General features: G+C 44.5%; 1 long non-coding RNA gene across 2 annotated transcripts in view; it reads left to right on the top strand.

The window, feature by feature from the left end:
• Nucleotides 1-14,882: 14,882 nt before the first annotated feature.
• Nucleotides 14,883-20,659, top strand: part of LOC111267768 (uncharacterized) — a 10,536-nt gene continuing 4,759 nt past the window's right edge. For both annotated transcript variants that reach the window (XR_002684824.2, XR_015314159.1), the window contains exons 1-2: nucleotides 14,883-15,219; nucleotides 15,430-15,529. This is a non-coding gene — a long non-coding RNA (uncharacterized LOC111267768). The remainder of the gene's footprint in view (nucleotides 15,220-15,429; nucleotides 15,530-20,659) is intronic.

Here is a 20,659-nt window from a genome sequence, read left to right on the forward strand (position 1 = left end):
ACGAACTAGGGTAAAACTAAGGTTGCTTATTTATAAACCGTACGTTAATGAAACCTCAATGAAAAACAGATATTTGCGTGAACGTTTGCATTCATAGGGACACCCTTTATTGGGGTGCTCACCCGAGGTACCTGCTATTTTGATCGCGGCTTTGGGTCAGGGCTCAAAACACATATCCGTATTTGTGAACGCTTTGTTAGCCATAAATAATGAATCTATGTCGTTATACTGAACCTTGTTGGACTCCTGTTTGATCGCGCCGTATACATCGTTATCTGGACTACAAGGCGCCATAAGTCGTTGCTATGTCCACTCGTGCAGCTAGCCGCTCTACCCATTGTAGAAGTTTGCCCGTGTCAGCGGGTATGTAATTCTGTTGACTGACAGAGGGTGCAGCATTCGAGTAGTAGCTATGTAGAGTTCCAACATGATTTCTAGAACACAGATTACAGATACATTTTCTTAGCAATAGGTACATTTTTCTCAAAAGAAATGTGGCGACATGATGCAGCCTTTACTAGAAGCAACAATTTTAATGTAAGCACCCGTAAGAAAATTGTTTTCGTTGCCACGAGGACATCTTCCGGAAAGCAGGCAGGTTAACGTTTGTTCCTTTTTGAACGATGAATATTTGCTCGCACTGACGAATAAATAGAAAGCGGTCTTCTGCTCTGTCCCTGAAGGAGCTCTGGAGGGAGTCCTGGAGGAGAAGAACTATACTAAAGAACTTCCTATACAATTTCTGATAAAGTGTAATGAAATAAAACTTCAACTAAACTTTTCCTAACCTATTCGAGCTAGTGGATCTCCTATTTTTTAGGATACATTTAGATTTTTGGGCGTACAATCATAAAAAAGTATACTTTTAGAATTTTTTTTAGTTAATTTTGACATTCTTGTAGTAGTCGATTTTCTGGAAAAGTTTACAACCAGACACGTACTTAATCACGGTTCCTTCGACTTCGGGCAGTCGAAGGGGCTTGTCATCATGTTGTGTTCTGTTAGGCAAAAATAAATTAGTAGCTCACCTACGCATGCCTATCAGGTAAAGCGGTCCACCAAGGTGTGTCCGAACACCCTGCACATATATACACTTCTGGACATGTATGTCGGCTAAAATCATTCCTGGCCCATTATCGATCTGCACTTAGTTTATTTTGTGTTACCCCACCGCTTCTGTATGGCCTTCGATGCTAATTGCCCTTTGCCTATGTTAGATTATATCTACGTAGGCGCTCCACTCTACGAAAGCAAGACAAATATGCAAGAAGAAGCAAACGTAATCGAAGAAAATGGCTATACAATAGTTAGCATATAAGCGAGGGAAACACAACCATAATTTCTGAATTTCACAATAACGATGCATTAGTAGGTGAGTCACGTAGGTGGCCGGGTTTGCTGTCTACAGACACGCGGAAAACTTGCCCGTAGCGGCCAGACGTGCGCAATGAAGCGTCTGAGCCAATTAGCACCAATCTGCCCTCGGGCACACGCGACACCCACGTTATTTTCAAGATCGATTGTATTCGCGACGTGGTAAAATTAAAGCACGTTCTAAACCAATATTTGATTAAATCAATGTAAAATATGTACGTGCTATATATAAATGCTAACCTGTGGATAATGGTAGGAAACTCTGCGCCACCTAGGGGCGGGCTTTTTAAAAAACTTTTGAGACGAACATTTATGTAGCAGTAAATTGTGATGTGACGTTGTCATTGTATGATAATAAATACGTCCTGTCGGTTAGTATCTGGACTCTATTGTTGCGTGTGCATGAAGAATGGCTAAGAAAAAATTTGCTTCAGCTTTGCCTGTAATAAATCCTAGTTTTGCCCATCAGCAGATATATATTTAGACCTGGGTTACTTCGTAGCTCTAAGCACCGTTTTGCACCGTGGACAATAACTAAATCAGACGCTGGATTTCCGTTCTATTACGCGAGCGTGACTCGACCTACAATGCGTATGTATTCTCCATATAGCACAGAAAGGTTTGTCCACATTTCCTGAAGTAACTGGCGCTGCATTTTTCATTGTTCTCTTTCTTTTCTTTTCTTTTTCATAACAACGAATCCGTAATGCGCGTTGTTTCTTTTTCTCCATGAGAAATCAAGGTATTATAGCAAACAATTCAATTTCCGTTTCTAGATACTAAACACAGACACACACATACACTATTTTTTTCTTTTTTTTTTTTTAATTTTTCTTTGAAATAGTAACGCTGTTCACGATAATGCTAACGGTCAATGGTAGCTACGCAGGCCTTTCCGCCTATGTCGACCAACTGGGTAAGCCGCAAACGGCACCTCAAGCACCCTTTACGTTTACATACATATGTGTCATGCGTGTGTATTTGTTTGTAAGTGACTGTTAGTCTGCGCATGTGCCTGCAGTACGCGCGTGTCTTCCATTTTGCCGTTCGGTTTTACTATAGTTTATTTCAAGAGGCCGTCGAAACAGTAGCAGGATGAGCGGCAAACTAGCCCATTGCGTGACCCTTCTTCGCAGAGCCATTGGGGGAATCGAAAGCAGTCGTGGCTCGTGATGGCGTTCAGCCGTTAGCATTAACGTCCGCTGCTACCACCCGAGTGAAATGGCGTCCTCATCGCCATCGTTGCCGCTGTTGTTGTTCGGGTACCTCGACAGCGTGACCGGTGCGTTACTACGGCCGGCTATATGTTACATTATATTAGCAGCAATGAAAAAGAGACAGGTAGACGATCGAACAACAACAACGCCAATCGCCGCTACTGCTCCAACTGCGCGGTTGAATCGAGATAACGAGAACACGTCGCGGAAAGCCAATAGCCATTAGCACCAGTGGTCAGTGGGCTATCTCCGCGTTAGGTGCATTGTGGGAACAATGATTTCAATGGGATGAGGTTGAGCGTCGTGGCGGTGCGTAGGGCTACTCAAAGAACGGTCTGTGGTGGACAAATACCGAGTTATATAGACCGTTGAAATATAGATTTGAGAAAAAAATAGTTAACATCCGCCATAGGCGCATTTTACACTTTGTTTGTTGTCATATTTACAGATCTGGATAGAATCAGAGCGTCGTAGTGAGGACCGGGAAAGCAAGGCTCGTTATATGTATCAAAAAATGTGTGAGAGTAACAAAATAGGAGAATTTATGCGTCAGTAATGTCAATTAATCTGAGGCAATCATGAGGCGTAAGGTGGCTAGTATCATGATATATTACCGTTACTTAACTACAGAACTTGCTCCTCCGCCTTGGCGCAGCCATTGGTAATAGGGTCAACAATTCGCTGGAATATTGTCACCTTCTTTTGCAGGTGTTATGAATACGGACGTGTTAAACAATAGATTAGATAGCGACGTATCAACCGAGAAATCAGTCGTCAAATCGACGAAACACCTCGGCCTTAGTTAACTATTTAACAACAATAATTTGTTGGCAAAAAAGATGCTCCATCTTCACCGACTACGGTGTACTCGGACCGTATTACCACCGACTGAGTTCAACAATGTCACAATTCAATGGCGACACATATATACCAGGCTATCACTAGTGACAGTGATCCTTATCAGCTTGGCGACTACCTTGCCGTAGCCAACCTCGCTGCTGTGGAAAGCTGTTATGCCGATTTCGTTGTGGTTATTATGATGCCTGCCTCCCCTAGAATGGCAACCGGCCTGGCCACCATCCGTTACTGCTTGTGTTGGAGGCTTTCGGTCTATTCAACTGCTGATCTGTTACTGCGCTTTTACGGCAACGATTTTCAGTGATTCTTTTCTGATGTTGTCGGTGCAAAGAAAAAAACGCATATCGTCAATGCAAAACGGCCAAGTCCACTTGAGCCTAGTCTACTGCTGTTGCTATTGCCGGACCTACTCTTCATTACAATGGTAAACGCCTGGACGACTGGCGATGTGCCATTCTGTCTGGGTCATACACTAATAGCACCTCCGTTGGCGTTGCTACTGTTGCTAAAACGGTATACGTGTCTCATAGTTACGTTTTACGCTGAATATGAACTCTGTCGCACCTTTTCTGTCTCTCTCAGCCGCAGTCTCTCTCAGGTTCCCGACTAGCTTTCTGTGATTCGTCTGTTGAATCAGGTCGTGGCTTTTCGTACTTCGGGACGAACGGACCGGTGACACACAGAAATAAGATTACTAACATGCAACAAGCGGCCGGCCTGCCAATTTCGATATAAATGCACGGCAGGCGAGATCGGCGGTCGCGGCAGCAGAAGTAGTACTCGCTATGCTCAATAGCAGAGGGCATTATTAGCAAGGATCTGTCAAAGTCAGCATCCATAATATGTCACGACAATCACTCACAGATCATTGGAATATTCCAGAATGTTGACATTCTTACATGCTGCTGCTGCTGCTGCTGCCGCTGCTGCCCGAACGTTACTGCCAGCGCTGACGCTACTGTTGTCGTGTTGAACGTTGATCGACAAACGTCGGAAGGCCATCTTGTGAAGGAGACGCTCTCATCCCTTGCTCTCTATCGGCTCATCCATTTTATCTATAGTTGCGTCGCTTCTTCCTCGGCGTTGCGAATCGCGAGGATCGTTCTACTAACGACGGCGATAACAACAACAACAACAGTCGTTAGTGTTGATGAATAACGCCACAGCGAATGAAGCCAAACCTAGCCTCTCCTGGCCGCAGCTACGCTAACGGAGTACGGGGCGATTTACATTCTAAGTAGGCGAAGGATATCAGCAAATTGTATGATGTGAGTACGAACTAAAGATGCTACTGCTGCAGACATTCGCGTACAACGGAACAATCATTTGACGTCGAAGACGGTGCCTTGCGTCTTCACGCCATTGTAATGTAACGGTGCATGTGGCACGCGCTATGAGCAACAGTTACTGCTAATCAATGCTAGTCAATTTTGCTTCCTACTCTGCTTCTGCTGGCACGATAAGGACAGAGGCACAGAGAACGCGAGAAGGCCGAACAAAGCGCTGAGACGGACAAATATTCGACCGCAAAGGAGGTGATACAGCGACGCGCCGGCCTCACAAATATCCAAGTTTATAGCAAAGGATAACCGCTACTAGGCCGTTGCAGACAAGAACTTTTAGCGTCGTTTGGGACTGTTGAAATCTACAATAAAACATAGCATGTAGCCAATGATCAGACTGAATCGACAGCCGCGACTTCCGGCTCTCGGCACCGATCGCTGCGCTGATGCGTAAAATCTCTATGTGTGTGCGCCTGTGCGTATGTAAAGTGCGACCATTGTTCTGAAATTCCCGGGACCATGTTAAAACCTCCACGAGAGACCCTAGGACCTCTTTAGAATGTCCATGTTTTGAAATATCTAACATATCTATCGAAAACAGGTGTGACGCAGATACGTTGGTCAAAAATTAACGGACCTAATCTATTCTAGCACTTCCACCATATGCGTTCCGACGACTTTGCTCGCCAAGTGACGACGGGCAATAGATTTCGAAAAATGTTTCAGATATAAAGATCTATGTAGACACGAAGCGTGCGAACATCTAAGGATGCTGCAGTTGTGAGCGGATGTCACACACGAGAAGGCAGCCTGATTACTGCAGAAGGTCCACGGCAGGTGAATTTGAGAGATTTGTTTTGCTCTGCCAAGGTAGACTGTTTACAGTAATAGTACCTGTTCGATATAACCTGCTTAATTGCCGTGAAGCTTCTGCTAAATATTAGGTACTCCATCATCTCTACTAGTTGTTTACAATCGCTAGATATTTGCTACTTATAGCCGAAGCGGTGCGGAGGCAGCGAAGGGGGCTATGTTGTTCGCGTGTCAAACCTAGGCACACGTGAAATGATATCCAGCTTTAAAAGCGGGCGGGCGTAGACGCGCTTCATTTCGTGCTGGAAAAAGCTGTCTGAAGCGATGTTTAACGGCAATACCTGACATGAAACTAGAAAGATTTGTTTAGGTAATCACTGTTTACACGTTTATTCTTGGTTCTCGTGTGCACGCTTGACGCAATAAGTTGACCCAACTTATTGCTAGCATTGCCCGGCCAACTTCTCTCGTTGGCCTCCGAGTTCCTCCATCAGCAACGATACAAGCAACGACAGTGCATGCTACAATAGCATGAATACATAATTAGTGGATGCGATTCGTAAAAACCGCTTTACGGTGTTGCGTCGTCGTTGAATATACTTAGCCTGCCCTCCTTAACGCTAGATCTCGCAACGACGCTGCCGCTTAAACGGTAGTCCCTCATAGAGCTACTTCTGTTGCTAGTACTGCGAATAGTTCTAAGCACGGCGTAAGACAGAGGATTGGCTGGTTTCGTCTGGGGCGGTACCATCGAATCCTTGGCCGCTTAGTCAATGGCCACGGAACCATCGAGAGACGAATCAGTCGGTTAGCAGTGCGCGTGTAGAAGTGAAATGCTGGAAAACTGCAGTCATTTGATCAGCACATAAGCTATTTCACCTCTGGAAATGTAAATACTAGTGCAGGCGCAAGCGACACAGATGTCACGCTGGCTGATGTGACATTCGAAATCATCGACGGTGGCTACCCTCGTCGATATGTCGCGTCCTTTCTATCTGGGAGCCTGTGAAGGCAGCTGTGGAGGAGATGGGTCAGGCCGATCGAATCTGTTCTATGTGTGTTGAACCGTCGACACGGTGACGCTAACATCAGCACCCGAACGGCATGCGCAAACTCAGCGCTCCGTACGAATCGAATAATGTGTAGAGCAGCTGCCACATATTAGGCTGGTGTTACATTGGCGGACGATGATCAGCCATCGGACAACGCGTGCTGAGACACAATACGCCCTTCTCCCTGGTTGTCGCTTTGTGCTCCTTTTTATGTTCTACACGCATATAGATGAGGTAATTGTGAGAGGAACGTTGCGACACGTGCTTACTACGCAGAACACACGTGGAACTGTTCCCCTATCAAAAATTGATCGAAGGTTTCATAGATTTGCTTAGGATACCTGTAGTCAGCTTAGTTTGAAGCTGCAACACGTCCAATTTAACTATTTCTGTAAGAACGATGACATAATAAACGTACTAATATTGTTAATGATAACTATAAAAGCTACCTTTATTTCAATGCGCTTAGTTGCCTCACTGTCCGATACTCCAGTTTCAAGCACAGAGTTCCGTTTTGCATTAGGTCGACTCAGAGCATACACATTGTACATAAGACACTAGACTGTACAAGTTATTTATGAAAAAATTAAGTTACTTGGGTCGACCTGATCGAATTAATAATGTGTTTGGCACATCTCCATTCTTAGTATTGTTAGTAGTATTCCTATGATAAGATAATTAAAATATTGTAACGCGAAGCGCTAGCCTTCAAGAAGTCTTGGGTACCATCAAGTGATTATAACTACGATCGTTATAGACTGATCCGCGGCCTCGGCCGGTGCGCGTTTTAACGGATCTGACTCGTCAATTGTAATAGCCAGCCTGAAGTTAAGTATAGCTTGCAAGAATTTTCGCACCGCAGTTACCTCCGTTCACCTTCTGTTCTGTTTCCCTTACGCAATTGCTACTTGAAAGTTGCAGCAATGGTTCCATCGGTGGGTTCATTTAACCTAACCTAAACTCTAGCCCGATCGCAAACCTAACTTTTTATAGCTATTTTCTCTCGATTTTTTGTTGTAGTAATTACATGTCGTTAACCCAGCCGATTGCGCCGCTGACCGTTTTGTTCCCGCGCACTCATCCAACATAACCAGCGTTACTTCGAGTTTTTGATAAGATCAACAAGACAGAGACCTTTCCAATTAGGAGTGGTCAACGGTTACTGGCACAGTTAAAAAACAGTTTGCTAGATTTCACGAGAGAAACTCTCTTGAATGATGACCTGTAGCCTGTATATCGCATGAAGTTTCAGGACAAAAACTTCATACGTTATCGGACGGAAGTTCTGCCAAAACTCAGCAGCGATTTTATAACTTACACAGGAATGAATGAGCGAGCAATTTCGGGTGGCGTGTGCGCTATGGAAATAATCTACACAGTAGGATAGTGAGCTTTCAGGAAATTCAATAAACAGACATGGTATTGCCCCGCGCTTGCGTATCTAGTCGGTCAAAAACAGGCCGCTTTATATCAGATTATTATTAGCGATGAGACGTTGATCTATAACTCTAATTTAAGACGGAAAATATCACGGGTTTATTCCGGCTATGACGGAAACATCTCTTCTTTAAGCTTTTGGTCAGTGTTCACCTGGGGGATTTTTTTTAGTCTATAATGTGGTTTTTAGTTTAAGAAATGTCGATATTACCTCCCTTTTGGAACGGGAACATCCCTTCGAAGCTTGATTTCGACTTCAAACAAACAACAGCAACATCGCAATACAAGAACAGACTTTATCTCACTGTATATAACATTCGGCGAAGAATTAGATAAGGAAAATCAATAAATAAAAACGGCAAGAATTTACGCTTGAACATTATTACACTTTGGATGAATAGTCGTATTGTTGGCGACGATATTGAAACTTAATCAACTGCCCACTGGCAGCATCGTCAAGGAAATTAACTAACCATTGTCCTTTTTACATATGATTTGTTTATACTGTTGTTTAATAAATATTTCGTTCGTGTTTGTCAATTTTTCGCGTTTTACTCCGAAGATGATGGACGTATTAAAGGAGGTAAGTGGGGTTTTACAGCCGGAGCTGTCGTTAAACATTGCGTCAGACGATAGGTCCTAGACCCGAATTGAAACATGGCTATACTGTGTCTCAAGTATTCACCCTCATCTGTTTCATCATTTATAGGTAGACGTGTTACTATTGGACAACCACTGAAATGGTTTCATCGCTAATAGCGCTTTCGCTGCTATGATCTGCAAATGCACGCTCAGCCAGCGCTAAATTCTGAACTAGACATGAATTTACATAGGAATTAATGAAATTCCCTATAACTGAAAATGAAGATCCCTACAACTGTGGAACTGGATAAGCTACTGGGACTATTCCCAAACTTCCCTTGTTCAAGTAGCGGCGTATTCGTTTAAAAGCATACGATGCTGGCATTGTCCGCTGCTGGAATTGGCTGGTTATCACGTACCGCAACAAATCTTGCCCGAGGAAACTAATTTCCGCTCGTTTTATAGTTTTAGATATATTTCCATAGTTATCACATCACCACGTCCTTTGACGCTGCCGATCGCTATTCAAGCTAAGGCTGCATCCGGGACGATGCTAGTAATTTGGGAATGCTCTACCTTATTTTTAAAATACCGACTCTGCTTTTCGTTTTAGCGCAAACTAATCGATTCACCATCAAACGCTGGGCAGTGGAAAGCGTAAGTTTTCTTGGGTGTCATGCCAGTTGGCAGACAGTCCGTTGTGCCTCGTCCCTAGTTAAGAATGTAGCCCAAGCTGAAATGTCATTAAGGAAGGACCTTAAAGAGGAACAAGAAGAGTAGATGTTGGAAAGGGGTCTGCACTAGTCGCCGTAATGATAATAGTTCGAGTAGAAGCAGCAGGAGAAAAAAGTTGAAACTATGGATTAGCGGTCGAAACACGCTCTGCCAGCTGAGACCGTTGCTGTTGCTCATACGCGACACGCCTCAAGGTTACACCAAGGCGACACCATTGCCAATGACTGCGGCAACAACAGCCGATATGGAAGGTGGCGGCGATCACGTTAACAACAGTCGCAGCATCGGCTGAACGTGAAAAGACCTAAAAAATAAGAAGCTGAGCAATATTGTGTTGGATGTTTTTTCGTCTCTACTTATTCTTGTCCTTGCTTGCCTTTGACCCCAAGCTACCCTGGCCTCCCTCCAACTAACTTCCTCACTCTGCACCCCCTACATTCTTTCTCCCTGATGCGAATTAGATGTTAAATTTTAATCCGAGCTATAGTCGGCTCCTGTTCTTTCTCCTGCAACCTTAGCTGGTAGTCCTTACGATCTTAGCCTTGGCGTTCGTTAGCTCTGGTGCAAGAGGCCGGCAGAAGCTGGAAGCCCATGTTACCAGCGTTAGCCATTACCATGGTTTCGTTGCTATAGTAACATTAATGTGTAGAAAGGAGAGCGAGTTAGCTTCCAAGTAACACTGTAGCCAAAACAGATCCGTCTGGCAAAATGTATGGGAGCCATGCGGGCTGGAGTGCAGCGTAAAGGTGTAACAGGACATACATAGGCACACCCACAGACGATACACGGACAGACAAGGATCGTCCTGCTCTTTTGTAAGCTTTTTCTCTGTCGTAATTTTGTTCCTGTAACGCATTAGGACTATTTTGCTACTAGTATATATGTGACTAACCACTGCGACATAAGTTTGTGGTGTGGTCAGGCATCCGCAGCTTCGGAAGTTGCTTGTTATTGATTGCATAATCGTCACCACCTCTTGTGGGCTGATTCCATAGAAAAACAGCAAAGGCCGCTTCGGTCTTCAGCTTAGTTCAGCTACCATCGTCGTCGTCGTTCCGATCTCGGCTCTCCACTGATAGCTCAGTTGGTTGGTTGGTTGGTGGCCGTGGTGATGGCCGTAGACAGCACGGCCGCTTACTTTAGCACTTAGCAAACAGCAAATTGTCGGGCAGACAGGCAAGCAAGCCAGTCAACCGCCCAGCAAAGAAGGAGAATCCAGGCCTGCCTTCCGCAGGCCTGGATTCTCCTTCTTTCCTTGGTGCAGGCGGTGTCGTCTGTGCTCAGCCCGTACCAGCCGGAGGACCGTTCCCGCCAAACCATGCTCCATTGCTAATAGAAGGAGGAAAAAAGGAACAAGAAGTAGCAACGGTAGCTCCCGCTTGGCAGTTTTGCTATCTCGAATCGGTACTCTTGCTGCTATTGTAGGAAGAGTGCGAGTGGAAGGAGGACGAGACCGTGGCCGACAATGACAACGACGACGGCGGCGACTAGGAAAGGGGAATTTTTAATGGAAAAAGTCGACTTTAATGAGATTTTACACTAATGAAAATACACCCGTGTGTCTGACGCTGTGCCACCGGCAGTCGCAGCAGCAGCGGGTGGCGGCAGCGGTGGTGGCCTCCAAAGCTATACGTGTGTAAGGGTGTGGGTCTGTGTGTGTGTTTGTGTGTGTGCGTGTGCGTGACTGTGTATGTGTGTGCGAGTCTGCGTGTTTGTGTATGTGTGTGTGTGCGCGTGTGTGTGTTGGTGTATGTCTTTATGTGAGTACGCCTGCCTGACTGAGTGAGTCTACGCGAGCCAGCGGTCTATCCATGTGTCCGTTCATACGTTCGTTTGTCGGCTGGTCGGTCCTTTTTCCGACGGTCCGTTCCTTCCTTTGTTCACTTGGGTGTTCACTCGTTCTCTGAGCAGCCGGGCCGGGTTAATACAACCGGGTCCCGTCAGACATGGAAAGGCCGTCGCGCAACCATTCCTTTGCTCCATGAGTACGGCAACGACGACGAAAACGATGACTACGACTGGCTGTACGACGGCCAACTACAGCCGTACTGGCTGCTGCTGGAACGGCGGTTGTGGCACATGCCAGTGCTTTTGGGGAGCAGGGGCTACTGCTTCTGCGAGAAACGTAGAATCAGGAAGAAAAAAACTTGATTTGTTTTAAATTATCCAGACTTCTCCCGTTTCGGCGGGCCTTGCCTGACTACCGCTTACTACTGCCGCTGCAGTAGGCTGATACCATTTTCAGCCTGCTGTTAGTCCTGTTGCAGAATTCGTAGAACGTAGAGCGGTAGCACAGCTCTTGCACGCAGGAAAGCCGCTCAGGAAAGGAAGCATTGCTCGCTTGCGCCAGCTAGGTCTAGGGATTGCTGGAGGGGCAGCATCGACGGCTAAGGAATGGGGTTAAAAGGAGCTGCGGAGCGACGCCAGAGCTTCGCTGCTGAAACTTCCTCATGCAGCAGCAAAGCGGTCCACGCCGCCCTGCTGTCTGCTTTCGCTTTCAAGTGTAATTTCAAGCTCGTACAAATGATGTACATCACTAACGTATGTATGTCGTACTAAAAATCAGGCGACACACGACTCGTCACCGCGATACAGGAAGAGTAAAGAGATCAGGGAATTCAGACTAAGCATTGGATTATCTCACTTTGTTTTTGCAAATCGCACTAGTTGACCTTTCTTCCGACCTATCTTAGGTACGATTTCTGTAACATCACATACAGATATTTTTGCTGTTGACGGCAAACTAAAAATCGGTAAGAGTTGTGTAGTAGGTATGTCCAGAAGCAGGACCGAAGATTCATTAGGAACGATAGTGTTTATTAACAAAGCATCACTCGATAAGTGAGCAGAATTCCGTAAGGAAGCACAATGAAAATGAGGGCTTCACTTCATTCAACTCTGATAGGAACGGTATTCTGTGAGCTTTGCTTTGATTCAATAAGAGTATTCTACGACAAGGGTGAACATCTTAAGAATCAATAGCCCGTAAATATGGTATTGCACAGTTTACAGTAGTCATTATATAGTCACACTGCATAATGGGCAGCACAGCTGTTGAGAACAGATTTTATTTACAAGTATTTATATTTTACAATTATGTTCTACATAATTCTATAATTATAATACATATTCTACCCGTATAGTAACCTCTACTAATTAACTTATCCCTAAGCAAGTGACTTTATTTGATCTTACATGGCGGAGTGTTAAATCTATTCGATTTGTTATGGGTTTTGCGACAATAGAGCGCTGATATCTTACACTTCGTGTCGGTTCTACTTGGTGTTTAGGTGAACAGACTTTCATCCGTCTACCAAAAACCCCTTAAAGACATTTCATTATACATTATGCATCATTCAGTCATCGTCGTTTCTCGTTTTTCTCATAATTTCGTTACTTATCAATTCTACGGTGTCGTAAGTTCCTCGTTATAATAAAAGATGATCGTATAAGTTCACTTCAGCCGATCAAAATCAAGCACAGTTTTTCTGCATACGACATGAATAAAGTTCTGGAATGGCATATAACAATATAATTAAACTTACTTTTGATATATATATACATTCGTAACCAAGCCGGTTACGTCTTTAATACGTGGAGCCATCAAGCCGTGTTCCCTTGCGCAAGTTTTACTAACTACAATTGCAGATGTGTAAGACAAGTCCAGTGGATTTTTTCGTCTGATCGACTAGATAACGACTCATAGTATATTTAGAATGATCAAAGTATTAGATTGTGACTAAGAAAAACTTTCTATTTTTTATGTAGCATTCGAGCATAGCATCGCGTTTCCTAGACATATACGTTTATCGTGAGCGATATTTTTCAACTTTTATCAGATTATAAAAGGCTAACAAATTACATCTATTAGAACTCCAAGGACAACACTATAAAACCCCAAAAGCAGCGCCAAAAGACAGCGTCGAAGCCAGCCAGCCAGCCAGCCAGCCAGCCAGCCAGCCAGCTAGCCTATTCCAGGCGTTCTTCCCTCATCGTATTTCCCTTGATCAAAGTGAAATCTGTCTATTTACCGGTAGCGTATATGTCGAAAGGCAATGCTTAAATTATGGGAACGCAGTACGACCAGGTAGAGGATATGGGAGAAAGGCACTCTGTAGGAATAGCCAACGGCTTCGTGTGGCTCTTGAACGACCCACTGGCCTGTGACCGTCGGGTAACACTCCGCCAAAATATGCGGACACTGTCGAAACCCAGATAAAACGAACGGAGGATAACATATCAAAATGAGCAGTAGCAGTAGAATCATCACACACGCGCTGCTTCTAACGCGAGATCGCAATCCAGTTAACACTTATCGCCAATAAAGACGCACTCTATTAGGTGCACTTAGCCCTTGTAGATTACTCAAAATTTGACATTGGCATAGAGCAATGCACAATTAGTTGAAACATCGATTTTAAACAGCGACAACTAGCTTAACTCTGTTCTGTTCGGTTCTGCGGTTTCTCGTAGTTGGTGCCTGCCGGCCCAGGCCAATAGTGTTATTCTTAACTGGCACTCCGAGTTCCATCTCCACCATCATTACCAACCCCAGCCCGACGTACAGTCAATTCCCTAGAGCTTTTTCTGCACAGATAATGGTGGTACGCACCTTGGCGTGTCCATGATCGAGCATCATTGAGCGATAGATCAGATAGGCATAGAGTGCTACGGAGACGTATGTAACACAATATAATACGACTCGGTATCGTTGGCAATAGTACTAGTTAGGTAGTACTGTAGGTGGCCGCATTCTACGAGTGAAGAGGAACAATTGACTAATAACAAGAGCGAATGATGACATTTAAGCTTTTCTGTCACACTTACTCTGCGTTTCACGTCTGCCTTACGTTAGGCGCTCAATATTCCGATAATGGGACAAATTTCGTCTTCTTCCTGTAAATTAGAATTTAGACTCAAAATTATTCATGCGACCAGACGCACATAAAACGCTGTTGTTTCTCTAATTGTCGGAACTTTTCTTTGTATTTGCTAAACGCTACACATAACAGCTAGTAGTATGAAGGTTCACGGATGATTACCCTTTTTTTTTTTTCATTAAAATAGCTTTCCTCATCGCCATTTGAGCTGCCGGAGCTGTTTTGAAATCGTTTTAGCGTTAAAGGTTTTGATATATGATTCAAGCGTATTTGCACGTACATCGAATTTGCAGGCCGCCCTTACATGGTCACTCTTCCAGATGGACTATCGCGCACACAGCCATTAGCAACACATAGTATATATATGTAAAATATGCCTATCTGTGTGTGTGTGTGTGTGTGTCTATATATGATAGAAAAAAACCTTTTAAAAACGCTAGATTCCAATCTATTTCAATGAAGCGATCAAGACGCCGAAATGATTCTCCGGCAACGACAAAGATACCAGGCCAGCCAGCCAGCCAGCCAGCCAGCCACCCACCCACGCCTCTGGTCATAGCGACGACCGCAGTGCCAGCCACAATTGGAGCACGGGTAATCGTCGCGGCTGCCAGCGAGCATATAAGGCGAACGAATCCAGCCAACGGGACCGCGCGGAGATTTATCTAGCCATAAACTGTGGTCCGCCTTTAATGGGGTCACTACCGCAAGTGAAATACAACTCGCTTTTAATAGAGTTGTTCTGCATTGCACCTTGTGTGACTGACGTTCGACGTACGTTTTCTAAACGATGTGAAACGTCGACGTCAACGGCGTCGTAATATGTAAAAACTCGCAAACATTCAATTAGAATAGCGGGTATCACACAGATTAGTGCATGGGATACCGCAATAGAACGAGCTTTCCTATTGTTCTCACGCTGGGACGTATCCGTACATGCGCTGCAACGTAGACCTTACCAGTTCCCCAGCCATATCTAGGATTTAAGGTAATGTTTATAGCACAACGATGGATGTAGCTATAAGTCGAGTCACAGTGGAACAGACAACGCAAACACAGTCTGCAAAGTTCGGTCACAATTGTTTAGTTCTACCATAAGCGGGCAAGGATCGTATCAAATGGCTGTCACCTATACATTCACGAGGTTCATGTGTTTCCGTCATGGTTCAGTGCTAACGTGTTTACTCATTACATTTAGGGACACGTGCAATGGCCCAGGTCTCAAATCGTGCGTGGATACACTTCGCTTTATGCCGGAAGGGGCCAGCCACCTGAAGTTATATCCAACAACGAAGTCTGTATGTATTTAGTTAAAATATGTACATGATACTATGTTAGCTAAACACAGTATTATATTAAATAGAAAAATGATTTTGTTCGTTAATACTAAACATGCGTAATCGATCACTTGTGCTCATTAAATATATAACTTTACGACAACACAATGGAGTGTAAAGTAGTCGATGTATTTCTTTTTTTAAAGTCTTAAATAAACTAACATGGGTCGACTGTGCCAGTGTGAATACACCATCCATCCATCCATCCATCCATCCACTGTTTACCTCCACTGATACTTTTTACAGTTCGGATCACGACTGGTTTCACATGGGGATGAGATCACGATCACATCAATTTAGCAGACTTCCGATCGTCTATGTTTAAATGTGCGCTTTTCGTATCATTTATGTCTTATATGGGTTGTTTCTTCGGCGTCCGTGGCTGCTGCTGCTGCTGCTGTTGCTATCCCATCATTAATTTCCAAGATACTCTAAGATGGTCACTTCGTCTGTCTTTCTTTTCTTCTTTGTCATTATTTTATAGTGCTTTGGCTTAGCTCCAGTCAGTGAGCGATGAGGCGATCGAGTCAGGTAAGCGAGCAGGTAGGTGTCGTAGCCCTCCACTTCATTTCGTACAAAAGTTCCTCCGGTTGTTGCCACTCCTGCCACCGCTGCCACAATCCCGTTTCTGTTATGTCTGACTTCGTCAACGCTCCCTTGCTTCTCGTGCTACAAGTTTGCTCTACCGTCCGCTGACGACATCTCCATTGTGTCGGAAAATTGCAACAGATTGTCTCTCTTAGTGACAAATCTATTTAGATAGACGCTTGTCCAACAAGACGACCGCCCGCCCGCCCGCCCGCCCGCCCGCCTGCCAGACCGTTCTGTCGAGCGCGGCGATCCTCGGCGGGATCCCGTCCAGTGAACTTCGTTTTCGTTTTCAGCTCGCCCGCCTTGTTGTCCATTCGCTTACTGGTGACGTGCATATATTTTATGTCGTTGCTTTTTTATTATGCTGCATAACAGGCAGAACAACAAGCACGTTACAAAAAAAAAACGCCAGCCACCACTCATAGAACCATAGCTGCAGAAGACTTGTAAGGGAGGGGTTCATAAAACAAACTCGAAACATGGCGGAACATGTTTGCTTTCAATGAGGCATCGTCTAACAGCCGACGCGGCAGCACTAACAGCAGCAACACGACGATCGCCTACCGAGATGAGACATTACTTAAGTTATCGATAACCGTAAGCAACCCGGCATGAAAAATGTGCTAATCTATGGCCTGATGTCGATAACGTTCATACTGTTATGCTATAAAGTGACTGGTACTGGCGATATAGTGTTTAGTATGGCCGGATAGTTTTCCCGTGCCATAGGTCATAAATAGAGGGATAAACTAGGACGGTGACAAACCTATGCGTATTATCTAGCTGTTAAAAAATAAATCCTAATAACTACTATTAATAGCCATATATACATTTTTTTTTTCTGTTAAAAAATGATAAAAGTCACACTTGCATTTCGTCGAGCTATGATAAATTGAGCTCTTCTATGCTTTAAAATTGAAAATAGAATACATTCAAAGAGACAAGCTCCAGACCGCTGCGTACGAATTGTAATTGCAGTCGGTGAAAACTGGCCTCAGATATACGCTATAAAAAAATAACGCTTGCGGTTGCGTTGTCCAGAATGCTAACTGGCTTTTTGGGCCACCGTTTTTCCACATGTTTGCTAGCAGAAAGAAGCTCGATGAAATAGGAACGATCGTAACGGGAGAAGCAGCTAGTAGGACTGAGTGGACGACGAAGGGTTATCGAAGATGGCGAAGCTCGGCTAACATTAGTAGTTATAGTAGTATGTTTTGAAATGGTGCGTGTCATAAGCGTGTCTGAGCAAACAATGCATCTGGCGTACATACAGGATAAGCGGAAGCAACGGCACTCGTCGTCGGCAGCAGAATCAATACTAATTCTAGCAGTGATGACATGACGAGCGTCAGCAAGGGCAATGGCGACTCATCATTGATTCTGGCGTCGTCATAATGATAACCAATAGTAGTCTAGCAGCTGTAGCGGTGCCGATGTCGGCAGTGCAGTTTAACGACTTGTCCGTATCCGATGAAAACGAAGACTGGGGGTCGGCTTGAAGTCGCACAGGCGAAGGGCCACTGAGTGTAACTGGTTAGAACATTGTGAACAGTGCCGGATAGAGAGGCAGTTTGCTGCTGGGGTCGTTCCATGGTGTTCGCTGTCGTTTCTTCAGTAGTTGTTGTCATCCGCGTCGGGAGCGGCGGCAAAAACAACACAAAGGTAATAATGATAAGCGAATTATGGAAATGACTAAGTCATTGCTTCGTTGCTCGAGATTTGGTCGCTGTTAAATGTGGGTTGGTGTTCATGACGCTTAAAGCGGTTCTACTAGTGGCGTTGCTTCTGCCGTAGTAAAGTCGCGAGGGGTGCTTACCGCTTCTGCCCTAAACGCAGCAGTAGCTGATACTTGATGTTAACAGCAAATGGATATAGTGCGAGAGTAACTGACAGAAGGCGGCGGTAGAAGCAGCCGGTAGTTTGTCGTCTCCCGCTCACTCATTCAGTTACTGGACAATGGATGACGACGCTGGTAAAGCTTCTAAGAAAATATGTATTTTTTTAATTCTCCGCCGTTTATTTGTCCCTTTCCCACACCGCCGCCCTACTACAATACACTGTTCTTTTTTTGTCATTCCCGATCTACCTTTGGAGTCATCTCACTGTGCTGTGATGATTTCTATCTTCGCAGAGTCAATACGAACGTATATGGTAGCGGCGGTCACACCTGGACAAACATACACGGGAATCGTTCACAAATCAAGAGGAAGGTAATAGGACAATAATTCAATTGCCGCTATAGCAATATATTAACCGTACTAGCTTTAATCGTTGTAACAGCCTGAACAGAAGTGGTGCTAGTACCAATGTCATGGCTTGAAATAATCAATAACAACAGCGCAAAACGGTAGTGGCGGCGGTAGCAACAATAGCCGAAAAACAGGGGTCATCATAGGGATCCTGTAAAAACACGCCACCGCGGTCACCAGAACCCCATTGCAGTTACATCCACCGTTTTGTCTCTCTGTCACTCTCACCACTGCCATCACCGCCGAAGCAATGAACAGCGACGCTGAGTTCAATAATGGCCGCATAGTATCAGCTCGGCTACGTTGGCACCACCGTAAAAGTAGTTGCGTAGTGAATATATTAAAAAATCGCGCACGCGCGCTACTTCGTCAACGTTCGGCCTGTGCGTACTGGAATACTGAAAAACAGCATCAGTAAAAAGGACTTGAGCTCAGAGAAAGTGACAGCAGTCCTGCTAGTACATAAGGGGATCTAATGAGAAGTTGTAAAAAAATCTTGTTATCGTTGCTTTTGCTGCTGCTGCTGCTGCTGCTGCTGCTGTCATTGCGGAGACAGCGGTGGCCTCTTTATCATTTGTAGCATTTCAAACTAGCGCAAACGAGGTACGACCAAGTGGAAATGCTCATTGGGAATCATTGAAAAGGATACGAGCAACAGCAGAAGCCTTAGACCACGCGAAGATGAGCAAACTGGACGAAGGAGCATGGGGGGTGAGGGTTCTGATGAGAGCATTATCTGTCTGCTGTATTGTTCGTGGCGATTGACCGCCCCGTGACTGCCATTTGATTGTCTCTCATCTGTTCGAGACATAATCACGATGAAATAAAATAATAAAACAACAAAGGACGAATCAAGCAACGATAACGCCGGCTGTCGAGCCAACGCCAAACGTCCGAAATGAATGGCAAAGGACAGTCAGCGAGCCATTGCGAACATAGGGCCGTTCGACATCTTAAGGACCTCCGTGCTAACGTTTCGCGTCGCTTCTTTATTGTAAAAGTTGAAGAAACATGAGAAAAAGAAAATGAAGACCACGATTCATCTACAAGATGGAGATAAAGGAGATACTCAAAGAAAATGAATATCGAAGCACCTTACTTCAGCTTGGTCGAGCGAACGGCATCGCAGCCGTCGAACGGAATACGCGGACGTTCGATATCGATGTTGTCATAAAGCGCACCGTCTGGTCGTCGAATATGAACGACAGGTCAAACGAAATTTGTCGTAGAGATGCCTATTATTTTTTTTTACAAGGTGCTAGGGACCAATTGGGGCGAGATCGACGCGGCCTGTTTATAAGTTTGATCTATATAAAACCAGATATTTAAATGACGATTATTGCATATGCCGATAGTTACACTTCTGATAGACTTGTTCATTTGTTTTAATTGCCGTTGACTTCGATTAAGGACCAGAACTGGTCACGATCCATTTTAAGAATTTTTTTTTTCCCTAATTTGATGAGTGTATTTTCGGCAGTAACCCAAAGGGAAGCAAGATTGACACGTTTAGGCCCGCTGAAGTACCACTTTAAATACGCCGCACACAAAAAATATAGTGGACTATATTTTAAGCTAGTAGCCAATAAAAAAGTGAATGAAAATTCAAAGGGCCGTAAGGCCAAAAAGTCCAACTGTTGAGGCTTATCTGGAAGACCAAATCAGCGATCGATACTCTTAAAAAGAGCCGCTCATTTCAGCGCCAAAATTCCCAAATCATTAAAATTTTGTTGTAAAGTCTTTTTGATCTCCTTTTAGATCTTTTTAAGATCTCCAAACTTATTCATTATGGTGGCCTCAGGAAAATTTCTTTCGTGTTTTTTGAAAGCTACATGGAGAGTGGCAACAACGCCGATCAGCGATGCCGGATGGCCAAGTAAGTGTATAATCACGGTTAAGATTCATCCGGTCGGAAAGTATTGTACAAGAAATGATCTTCGTCTATGTTCCGAACATAATAGGTTTGTGATTTTTGGTTCCCAAAAGAAGAGCTGGCCTTCGTTGAGGACCGAGAGTTGCGAATGAACGTATGCCGACTTCGTCAAATAGCCGAATGCGTCCCAGTTTGTCCCGAACACCCTGTAGGTCTCAACAACCACCAGTCACACAACAGCACAAAACGGGAACTGGCCAATGAGGAAACCAGTCAGCAATATCATAATGGCGGCCGTAGCAACAAAAATCGCGGGCTAAAATCAATAAGTCCAACTCGCAACGATTATAGTAGTAGTAGTAGTAGTAATAATAATGC

The sequence above is a fragment of the Varroa jacobsoni genome, unplaced genomic scaffold, assembly GCF_002532875.2.
Source record: "Varroa jacobsoni isolate VJ856 unplaced genomic scaffold, vjacob_1.0 scaffold_14, whole genome shotgun sequence".
NCBI classification, from domain to species: domain Eukaryota; kingdom Metazoa; phylum Arthropoda; class Arachnida; order Mesostigmata; family Varroidae; genus Varroa; species Varroa jacobsoni.